The following is an 11,726-nucleotide window of genomic DNA, read 5'->3' as shown; positions in this document are numbered from 1 at the left end:
GAGGAGGTAAACAACTGGATCTGGATAGGTTACTCGACGATTTCTTCAAGCAGCAAAGTCACCGCTACCCCCTGTTTTAAGTATGCTTGCTTGATCTTGTTCTTTTTTTTATCTTCATTCAAAAAATCGAAAAAATCCTTGCCTCCCCTCAACATTTTTGTGAATTGGCGCCACTGTTTATAGGCCCATTGTTGTTTCGAGCATTTTGCACGACTCATCTAGTGGATGATATGGCAGGATTTTTTTTTACATATATATGTACTGGCTCGTATCCAGGATTTTTTTTGGGGGTGGAAAGGTTTACAAAAGTAATTTTTTCAGGGGGGGGGTACAAAAAACCTTTAAAAACGCATCAAAAACTGTTTATTTTCATTTTTGTTACGTTTTTACGATTCGGACAAACATTTCGGGGGGGGGGAGGATTTCCAAACTCCCCTAACCTCCCCCCTGAATAGAGACTTGAATATATAGTTAACATAAGCGTCATAACCGATTTGCTGTTCAAACATTTTTTTTAGCATAGAGCATGCTTCTTAAAAAGATTTAAAGAAAAGCGATTCAACTGCAAAAATTTTGTTAGTCTTTTTGGTTTATCAATTCTCATTTTAGGGAATCCTAATAAGGACACAATAGGGGTCCAAATCTAATCGGTTATTTAACTGATTGAACTTACTAATTACTTATATGATAACAATCTATTAATAATATTGTGTTTCAAAGGTTTTAAGACACATACAAAAAAAATTTATATATATAACAATAAAACAGGCAGCTAAAAGTGCACGTAAACAGAATAACCAAGTTATAATTTATTGGAGAAAGTTGATTAATTAAACTATACCCATAATTAACAAAAAAATATTGTATTTCTAAGCCGGCTTAAGCACTTCGGTGTAGACTTGAGAAGATATGTGATCCCCGTCCTGCACTGGTACCCGGGATCATTGCTTTTGCTGAGGCCAAAATAATTTCAATGATTTAAAGAACATGAAAATTGGAATTTTGGAATGTTTACGACGTAAAAAAATGTCCATTGTATCAACATTTTGACTGGCGAATTCAGACGATTCGAACTGGACTTATTAGGAGTTTCAGAAACTCATATCCCAGGGGTAGGAAGCCTGAAATTAGGTGATGTAGAATTCTCTTACTCAAGCAGGAAGGATGGGGTACACAGTCAAGGAATACGGCTCGTGATGAGTGAAGACGTTTGTAAGTCTTATTTATGCTGGGAAGTTGTTCATAATAGAATTCTAATTGCTCATTTTATGACTAAAAAGTTCAGGGTATCAGTTATAGTAGTATATGCCCCTATAGAATCGACTGACGAAGATACTAGTGACTCAGATGAATTTTACTTACAGTTACAGGAGCAAATAGACAGGGTCCCAGGCAGAAATATGATGTTTTTACTAGATTTTAACGCCCAGGTCGGTAGAAATAGGGATAGATGGTATCCTAGCCTAGGTAAATTTGGTGTAGGAAAAGAAAACAGTAATGGATACAGACTTTTGCAATTTTGTAGGTACAACAATCTAGTTACAACCAACGCGGTGCTTGGTCATAAAGTGGTTCATAAGTTAACATGATATTCAAGTGATGGTAAGACGGCAAACCTCATTGATTATGTTATAGCAAACCGAAGACTGGCAGGATCAATACAGGATACTAGGGTATATAGGAGTGCTGTTATTGATGTTAAAAGCAAAGATCACCATCTGGTAGTGTCAAGGGTTAATTTAAAGCTCAAATTTCGAAAGGGTAACTACCTCCCGGGAAGTTATGATGTTAGTAGACTCCAAGATGAGAAATTGAGAGAAACTTTCCAGGAACAGTTGAATACTAAACTTAAGAGTTTAAAATTTGATAATGTGGAACATGGTTGGAATAATTTTAGAAAAATAATTTGGGAAGTTGCTCAAGGTGTCGTAGGGAAGAAAGCTAGAACTGCAGCTAAGAGTATTAGTGAAAAAGCTTTATGTTTAATAGAAAGGAGAAAGGACTTGTACAAGAATTATCTGAGTGATAGATCATATGAAAACAAAAGGAAAATAAAAAAAATTGGAGAAAGCATTAAAATAGGAACTAAGGAGGTGTGAAGTGGAGGCCATGGATAAAATTGTCGAGGATCTGGAAGATGCAGCTAGACGGCATAATAGTAAAATATTGCACTAGCATGTCAATAAATTGAGAGGGAGTAGTCAATCCGGACTTGGCAAGTTAAAGATAGGAATGGGGCCATAATTAGCGATAAGGAAAGAATTAAAGAAAGATAGGCAGAACATTTTGAGAATTTGCTAAACCAATATAAAGTTGCAGGTAAAGATTTAGAGGAAAATGAAAAAGCTCGTGATACCTTGGATCTGAGGGAAGATTTGTTTTGTGAGGAAGAATTAACGACAGTACTAAAAGGAATAAAAAATAATAAGGCTCGAGGTGCTCATAGGGTAGTAAATGAGATTCTTAAATATGGTGGTTCTGAGGTTAGAAATAAGTTACTGAAGATTATGAATATGATTTTTGAAAAATGGGAAGTACCAAATGATTTTAGGAAAACATTAATTAAGCCACTTTATAAGAAAGGTGATAAAAGTGAGTGTGGTAATTATCGAGACATTAGTCTGGTCTCTGTAGGTAGCAAATTACTTAGTAATATGATACTTTTTAGACTGAGAGATGCCGTATACAAAGTTTTAAGAGAAGAACAGTGCGTTTTTAGAAAATGTAGAGGATGCGTCGACCAAATCTTCACTTTTAGGTTAATAATTGTGAAGTGCCTGAGTTTTAAAAACTTTTTCCACAAAACAAATTTTTCAAAGAAAAGTAAAGAGCTCCATTAAGCCAAAAATGAGCAGAAATAGATTGAAATAACCTTCCAAGTTTAAAACTATCACAAATCACCATCAATAAATAAATGAAACCCAAAACGAACAGAAATTACAATAAATAACCAAGTCAAACTCAAAACGAGCAGAAATTAACATAAGTTGGGCTCAAAACCCCTATGCCATCCCAAGGCCAGAACAAATTTTGCACTTTACTGAAAAAAATATAAATGTTTTTACTTTTATAACTTTAATAAATCAAATAATATTAACATTTTGATTACTAAATATCAGTATATTTATATTAAACTGAAAATGCACAGTCATTTGTATTTTTTTCAGTAAAGTGAAAATTTTGTTCTGGCCTCGGGAAGGCATAGGGGTTTTGAGCCCAACTTATGTTAATTTCTGCTCGTTTTGAATTTGACTCGGTTATTAACCAACAAAAAGCAGGTCTTCCTCGTCTGGTGGGAGGACGTCATAAAGAAAGATTTAAAGGAAATGGGAACTTCGTGGACGGGTGTAAAAAGGAAGGCTTTGAATAGATTGGGGTGGAGGAGGAGCGTGCGTAGCTGTGTTGAACTCAGGCGTCTTGGTGCCGCGGGGTTATATAAGAAAATAATACTTTAAATCTTTTCGTTTTCTTAAGAATTTATAGTTTGGCCTGCTATTCGTATGCTGGAGAAAAATTTTCAGCAATTTATAACACCATAGTAGTGTTTAAATTAGTTTCATACCTCCTCTAGTTGACCTGAAATGGAAAACTTGATACCATTCGCAAAAAAATCTGTTTACTTTCTTTGATAGCTTGGATACACTTACGATATTTTGATTTTGTTAGATTTTAAGAGCAGAAACAGCCCCGAAAGTTTGAACATAATACCCTCAGTCGTTTTTGGGATACTGCTGAGATCCCATATTGGGATTAGCGTTAACACAGTGCATTTTGCTTTAATCTTATGGCAATATTTAGTTTTTAAACATGAAGTCAAATGGGAGGGTGGGCGTGGGAGGGGGATTAGTTTCCCACCAATCACTGTTGACTATTAAAAAAGGCCTCAACTTTTTCTATTTTCAATCAAATAAGCCCCTTTCAAAGTCCATACGAACAAACCTTCGATGAAAAGTGTCCTGGTCTAAACAACAACAACAACAACAAAAAGATACATTTTACCCTCATCAAACTTTAGTATCAAAACGCTATGTCCTCCAATCAAATTCGACTATTAAAAAGGACACTAAGCCTTTTGATTTACAATCGAATGAGCCCTTTTTGGTTTCTACGACAACACTTTCTATAAACACCCATATATGCTCCCAGGGCATAAATTACTACCCTTACCCTAAGGGCTGTGATGGTGGTTGTCATTCCTCTAAGACCTAATTTCCAGAACTTTCAACTACGTTAAACAAAATGGCTATCTAAAAATTTTGATTGGATGTGTCTGGGAAAATGGTGGGCGTGAGAGGGGCGTTAGTGTTTCTCCAATCACTTTCAACTATTAAGAAAGGCACTAGCCCTTTCAATTTCCAATCAAATGAACCCTTTTGAAGCTTCAACGACAACGCTAGTAGAATGGGGGGTGTTACTCCCACGGGGACTCCTTATATGGGCATAGAATACAGACAGTACTCCATATATGGGCATAGAGTCCCTAGGGGAAGTGAATTCCCGAGAACTTGATTGCGTAATCAAAGTGTGTCAACAACAACAACATCGACCTTGAAATTCGCTGAGAGCGTGCACTTACAACAACAACAACATCGTCCTTGGAACACTTGTGCTGTCGACCTCAATTCACCTATCGTGAATCAATAATTCCCCTTAGAAACAACAAATTAATTCCCCTTTCTTGACAGATCAATCAACCAATGACATCATCTGTCAGACTTTAAAAATTTTCGCATAGAAACGATTCTCCAGGAATAGATCCAAGTCATTAATGTCTTTGCCTCGGAAACAACTCTTTTGGTCGAACTCCAAAGGATATTAATAGCCAAAGGCCATGGAAACAATTCTTCAAGAAACATCTTAGCGATGAATTGTTTTAGCGCGGGAATCAGGTTTCTTATTAATTTGAAATGCATTAGCGCAGAGATGCCAAAAACAAAAGGAACACGCTGAATTACGTTTAGGGATTATTTGGGCGAAACCGTTTTAGACAGGCTATGGAACTATTTCGGCGAAACAGTTAGAGACATTTTGAAAGAAGATTTTAGGAAAGGTTTTAGAAGAGAATTTAATGGTGAAACTCTGTGGTCGTTATAATACACAAGTTTCATTTGAACAGTGTTGTGAGGTCCTCTACCCCAACCCCAAAGGGTCCCGATCCTCCTACCCCAACCCCGCAGGACGGGCCCCGTGCGCAAGGCGCCCCCCAGCTCCCCAAGGGCCACCCGGGCCCCCCCCGGCCCGCCCCCGCCCCCAAAGGCCATCCCCGGGCCTCCCAAAGGCCCATCGAGCTCCCAAAGGACCAACGGGGTCCCAAAGGCCCTCCACCGGTCCCCAAATGTCCCCCAGGCCCCCAACTGCCCCCCGGACCCCCAAAGACCCTCCCTGTGCCCCAAAGGCCCCCCGGACTCCCAAAGGACCACCCAGGCCCCCAACTGTCCCCCCGGACCCCCCAAGGCCCTCCCTGTGCCCCCAAGGCCCACCCACGTGCCCCCAAAGGCCCTCCCCCGGCCCCCAAAGGACCAACGGGGTCCCAAAGGCCCTCCACTGGTCCCCAAATGTCCACCAGGCCCCCAACTGTCCCTCCGGACCAGAGAAGCGCCGCCGGGATGCGCCGCGGGTCAGGAAAGCGCCGCAGGATGCGCCGCAGGGATGTGCCGCAAAAAAAAGTAAACTAAAAAGTAAAAATTTCGAAATGTTATCCCCCAAACGCCCTCCTCAGACCCCCAAAGGTCCTCCCCTGGTCCTCAAAGGTCCCCCGGGCTCCCAAAGGGCCAACCGGCCCCCAAGGGTCCCCCAGGCCCCCAAAGGTCCTCCCCCGGTCCCCAAAGGTCCACTGGGCTCCCAAAAGACCAACCAATCCTCAAGGGCCCCAGATCCCCAAAACGCCCTCCCCCGGTCCCCAAAGGTCCTCCCCCGGTCCCCATACATGCACACAAAAACTTACACACACACACACACACACACACAAAACTTACACACACACATACGAAAACTAACACACACACGCCAAAACTTACACACACAAAAACTTACACATACACACACACACACAAAATTATACACACACACAAAAAAAAATTACACACAAAAAAACTTACACACACACACACACACACACACACAAACTTACACACACACTCAAAAAACTTACATACACACACAAAATCTTAGACAAACAAAAACTTACACACACACACAAAAAAACTTAGACCCACACGCTAAAACTAACATTCACACAAAAACTTAGATGCACACAAAAACTTACACACACACAAAAACTTACACACACGCACAAAAACTTACACACACACACAAAAACTTACACACACACACGAAAACTTACACACACACACACACCAAAACTTACACACACACACGCCAAAACTTACACACACACACACACACAAAAACTTACACACACACCCAAACAAAAACTTACACATGCACACTAAAAATAACATGCACACAAAAACTGACATGCACACAAAAACTTACACACACAGACACCAGGGATGCGCCGCAAAAAAAAAGTAAACTAAAAAGTAGAAATTTCAAAATGTTATCCCCCAAACGCCCTCCTCCGACCCCCCCAGGCCCGCCCCTGGGCCTCAAAGGGCCCCCAGGCTGCCAAACGGCCAACCCCCCCCCACCGGACCCCCCCCCCCCCAAAGGCCCTCCCTGTGCCCCCAAGGGTCCCCCGGGCCCCATAGGTCCTCCCCCGGTCCCCAAAGGTCCATTTTCAACTAGCTAAGGGTAAGTGTTTTAAATATGAGCCCGTCTGTTGCGAAAACACTCAACTGTTAGAAAAAATACAAAATATTCCTTTATTACCTCTGCAAAACGGCTAAAAATGAAGAATTCATACACATTTTCAACTAGCTAAGGGTAAGTGTTTTAAATAGGAGCCATTCTGTTGCGAAAACACACAAAAGTTAGAAAAAATACAAAATATTCCTTTATTACCTCTGCAAAACGGCTAAAAATGAAGAATTCATACACATATTCTAATAGCTAAGGTTGAGTGTTTGAAATATGAGCCATTCTGTTGCGAAAACACACAAAAGTTAGAGAAGATGCAAAATAGTCGTTTATTACCTCTGCAATACGGCTAAAAATGAAGAATTCTTACACATTTTCAACTAGCTAAGGGTAAGTGTTTTAAATATGAGCCATTCTATTGCGAAAACACACAAAAGTTAGAAAAAATACAAAATTTTCCTTTATTACCTCTGAAATAAGGCTAAAAATGAAGAATTCATACACATATTCAACAAGATAAGGGTTAGTGTTTTAAATTTGTGACATTCTGTTGAGAAAACACACAAACTATAGAAAAAATACAAAATATTCCTTTATTACCTCTGAAAAACGGCTAAAAATGAAGAATTCATACACATTTTCAACTAGCTAAGGGTAAGTTTTTTAAATATGAGCCATTCTGTTGCGAAAACACACAAAAGTTAGAAAAAATTCAAATTCTGAATTAGCTCTGCAAAACGGCTAAAATTGAAGAATTCATACACATTTTCAACTAGCTATGGGTTAGTGTTTTAAATATGTGCCATTCTGTTGCGAAAACACACAAAAGTTACAAAAAATACAAAATATTCCTTTTTTATCTCTGCAATACGGGTAAAAATGAAGAATTCATACACATTTTCAACTAGCTAAGGGTGTGTGTTTTAAATATGAGCCATTCTGTTGCGAAAACACACAAAAGTTAGAAAAAATACAAAATATTCCTTTATTACCTCTGCAATACGGCTAAAAATGAAGAATTCATACACATTTTCAACTAGCTAAGGGTAAGTGTTTTAAATATGAGCCATTCTGTTGCGAAAACACACAAAAGTTACAAAAAATAAAAAATATTCCTTTATTACCTATTCAATACGGGTAAAAATGAAGAATTCATAAAAATTTTCAACTAGCTTCGTGTAAGTGTTTTAAATCTCTGCCATTCTGTTGCGAAAACACACAAAAGTTAGAAAAAATACAAAATATTCCTTTATTACCTCTGCAAAACGGCTAAAAATGAAGAATTCATACACATTTTCAACTAGCTAAGGGTAAGTGTTTTAAATATGAGCCATTCTGTTGCGAAAACACACAAAAGTTAGAAAAAATTCAAATTCTGAATTAGGTCTGCAAAACGGCTAAAAATGAAGAATTCATACACATTTTCATCTAGCTATGGGTTAGTGTTTTAAATATGAGCCATTCTGTTGCGAAAACACACGAAAGTTAGAAAAAATACAAAATATTCCTTTATTACCTCTGCAATACGGGTAAAAATGAAGAATTCATACACATTTTCAACTAGCTAAGGGTTTATGTTTTAAAGCTGCGCATTTATATAGATTAAAAACACAAGAGATAGATCCAATGAATAATGTTCCTTTTTTACCTCTGCATTACGGCTAAAAATGAAGTTTTCCTACACATTTTCAACTAACTAAGGGGAAATTATTTTGATAATATCCAAACTAATGCCAAAACAAAAAAAAGTTACAAAAAAAACAAAATATACCTTTATTACCTCTGCACTACGGGTAAAAATGAAGAATTCATACACATTTTCAACTAGCTAAGGGTAAGTCTTTTAAGTATGAGCCTTTCTGTAGCTAAAACACATAAAATTTAGAAGAATGACAAAATGGTACATCATTAGCTCTGCAATTCGGATAAAAATGTAGATGTCAGACACATCTTACACTATCTAAAGGGTAAATATTTTATATATGAGCAATTCTATTGTATAAAAAATCACAATTTTGAAAAAATGCCAATTTCTCAATTTAATCAAAAAGATATAAGGATCAAATTTTCTATAACTATATATAATTATTCATTCTAAAGGGTAAATGTTTTTATTATGAGCAAGTATATTTCGAAAAAACACAAAAGTTAGAAAAAATGCAAAATGTTCCTTTATTACCTCTGCAAAACGGGTAAAAATGAAGAATTCATACACATTTTCAACTAGCTAAGGGTAAGTGTTTTAAATATGAGCCATTCTGTTGCGAAAACACACAAAAGTTAGAAAAAAATCAAATTCTGAATTAGCTCTGCAAAACGGCTAAAAATGAAGAATTCATACACATTTTCAACTAGCTATGGGTGAGTGTTTTAAATATGAGCCATTCTGTTGCGAAAACACACGAAAGTTACAAAAAATAAAAAATATTCCTTTATTACCTCTGCAATACGGGTAAAAATGAAGAATTCATACACATTTTCAACTAGCTAAGGGTGAGTGTTTTAAATATGAGCCATTCTGTTGCGAAAACACACAAAAGTTAGAAAAAATACCAACTATTCCTTTATTACCTCTGCAAAACGGCTAAAAATGAAGAATTCATACACATTTTCAACTAGCTAAGGGTAAGTGTTTTAAATATGAGCCATTCTGTTGCGAAAACACACAAAAGTTACAAAAAATACAAAATATTCCTTTATTACCTCTGCAATACGGCTAAAAATGAAGAATTCATACACATTTTCAACTAGCTAAGGGTAAGTGTTTTAAATATGAGCCATTCTGTTGCGAAAACACACAAAAGTTAGAAAAAATACAAAATATTACTGTATTACCTCTACAATACGGGTAAAAATGAAGAATTCATACACATTTTCAACTAGCTAAGGGTTAGTGTTTAAATATGAGCCATTCTATTGCGAAAACAAACAAAAGTTAGAAAAAAATGCCAAATTGTTCCTTTATTACATCTGCAATACGTATAAAAATGAAGAAGTCATACACATTTTCAACTAGCTAAGTGTAAGTGTTTTAAATATGAACCATTCTGTTGCGAAAACACACAAAAGTTAGAAAAAATACAAAATATTCCTTTATTACCTCTGCAAAACGGCTAAAAATGAAGACTTCATACACATTTTCAACTAGCTAAGGGTAAGTGTTTTAAATATGAGCCATTCTGTTGCGAAAACACACAAAAGTTAGAAAAAATACAAAATATTCCTTTATTACCTGTGAAAAACGGCTAAAAATGAAGAATTCATACACATTTTCAACTAGATAAGGGTAATTGTTTTAAATATTATCATTTCTTTATCGAAAACAAAAAAAAGTTATAAAAAATGCAAAATGGTCCTTTATTACCTCTGCAATACTGCTAAAAATGAAGAATTCATACACATGTTCAACTAGCTAAGGGTGAATGTTTTAAATATGAGCCGTTCTATTTTGAAAACACACAACATTTATACAAAAAGCAACCTGTGCATTGAGGACCTCATAAAAACGTCTTAAACTTTAGAATTCATACAGATGTTGAACTATCTAAAGTGTAAATGTTTTAAATATGAGCCCTTCTATTGCGAAAACACACAAAAGTTTGAAAAAATGCAAAATGATCCATTATTACCTCTGCAAAACGGCTAAAAATGAAGAATTCATACACATTTTCAACTAGCTAAGGGTGTGTGTTTTAAATATGATCCATTCTGTTGCAAAAACACACAAAAGTTAGAAAAAATATAAAATATTCCTTTATTACCTCTGCAAAACGGCTAAAAATGAAGAATTCATACACATTTTCAACTAGCTAAGGGTAAGTGTTTTAAATATGAGCCATTCCGTTGCGAAAACACACAAAAGTTAGAAAAAATACAAAATATTCCTTTATTACCTCTGCAAAACGGCTAAAAATGAAGAATTCATACACATTTTCAACTAGCTAAGGGTAAGTGTTTGAAATATGAGCCATTCTATTGCGAAAACACACAAAACTTAGAAAAAATGTAAAATGTTCCTTTATTACCTCTGCAATACGGCTAAAAATGAAGAATTCATACACATTTTCAACTAGCTAAGGGTAAATGTTTTAAATATGAGCCATTCTATTGCGAAAACACACAAAAGTTAGGAAAAATACAAAATTTGCCTTTATTACCCCTGCAAAACGGCTAAAAATCAAGAATTCATACACATTTTCAACTAGCTAAGGGTAAGTGTTTTAAATATGAGCCATTCTGTTGCGAAAACACACAAAAGTTAGAAAAAATACAAAATATTCCTTTATTACCTCTGAACAACGGCTAAAAATGTAGAATTCATACACCTTTTCAACTAGCTAAGGGTAAGTGTTTTAAATATGAGCCATTCTGTTGCGAAAACACACAAAGTTGGAAACAATACAAAATGTTACTTTATTACCTCTGCAATACGGGTAAAAATGAAGAATTCATACACATTTTCAACTAGCTAAAGGGTAAATGTTTTAAATATGAGCCATTCTATTGCGAAAACACACAAAAGTTAGAAAAAATAAAAAATTTTACTGTATTACCTCTGAAATACGGCTAAAAATGAAGAATTCATACAAATTTTCAACTAGCTAAGGGTAAATGTTTTAAATATGAGCCATTCTATTGCGAAAACACACAAAAGTTAGAAAAAATGCAAAATATTCCTTTATTACCTCTGCAAAACGGCTAAAAATGAAGAATTCATACACATTTTCAGTACCAAGTCCTGACCCCCCTAATTGAAGGATATGAATTAGAACCATGGGAACGTAATTTCGTCATATTTTGCTTATTTTCTTTAGAAAAAACACTGAAAAACCATATTATGAGCTATATTTATGAGTCTTTCACTGAAAATTCCTTTTTCATACCAAGTCCTGACCCCCCTAATTGAAGGATATGAATTAGAACCATGGGAACGTAATTTCATCGTTTTTTGCATTTCCCACAAGAAG

At 36.2% G+C, this 11,726-nt stretch overlaps 1 protein-coding gene across 1 annotated transcript in view; it reads right to left on the bottom strand.

Annotated features, from left to right (window-relative positions):
- The window catches only part of LOC148955377 (neuropeptides capa receptor-like), a 195,910-nt gene that overhangs the window by 168,291 nt on the left and 15,893 nt on the right, over positions 1-11,726 (bottom strand). The gene's annotated exons all lie outside the window — the stretch shown is intronic.

This window comes from Artemia sp. Qi Xiang Cuo, chromosome 2 (genome assembly GCF_049724085.1).
Source record: "Artemia sp. Qi Xiang Cuo chromosome 2, ASM4972408v1, whole genome shotgun sequence".
Classification (NCBI taxonomy): domain Eukaryota; kingdom Metazoa; phylum Arthropoda; class Branchiopoda; order Anostraca; family Artemiidae; genus Artemia; species Artemia sp. Qi Xiang Cuo.
Note: the sequence above shows the minus strand (reverse complement) of the source record. Positions and strands in the feature narration are given on the sequence as shown.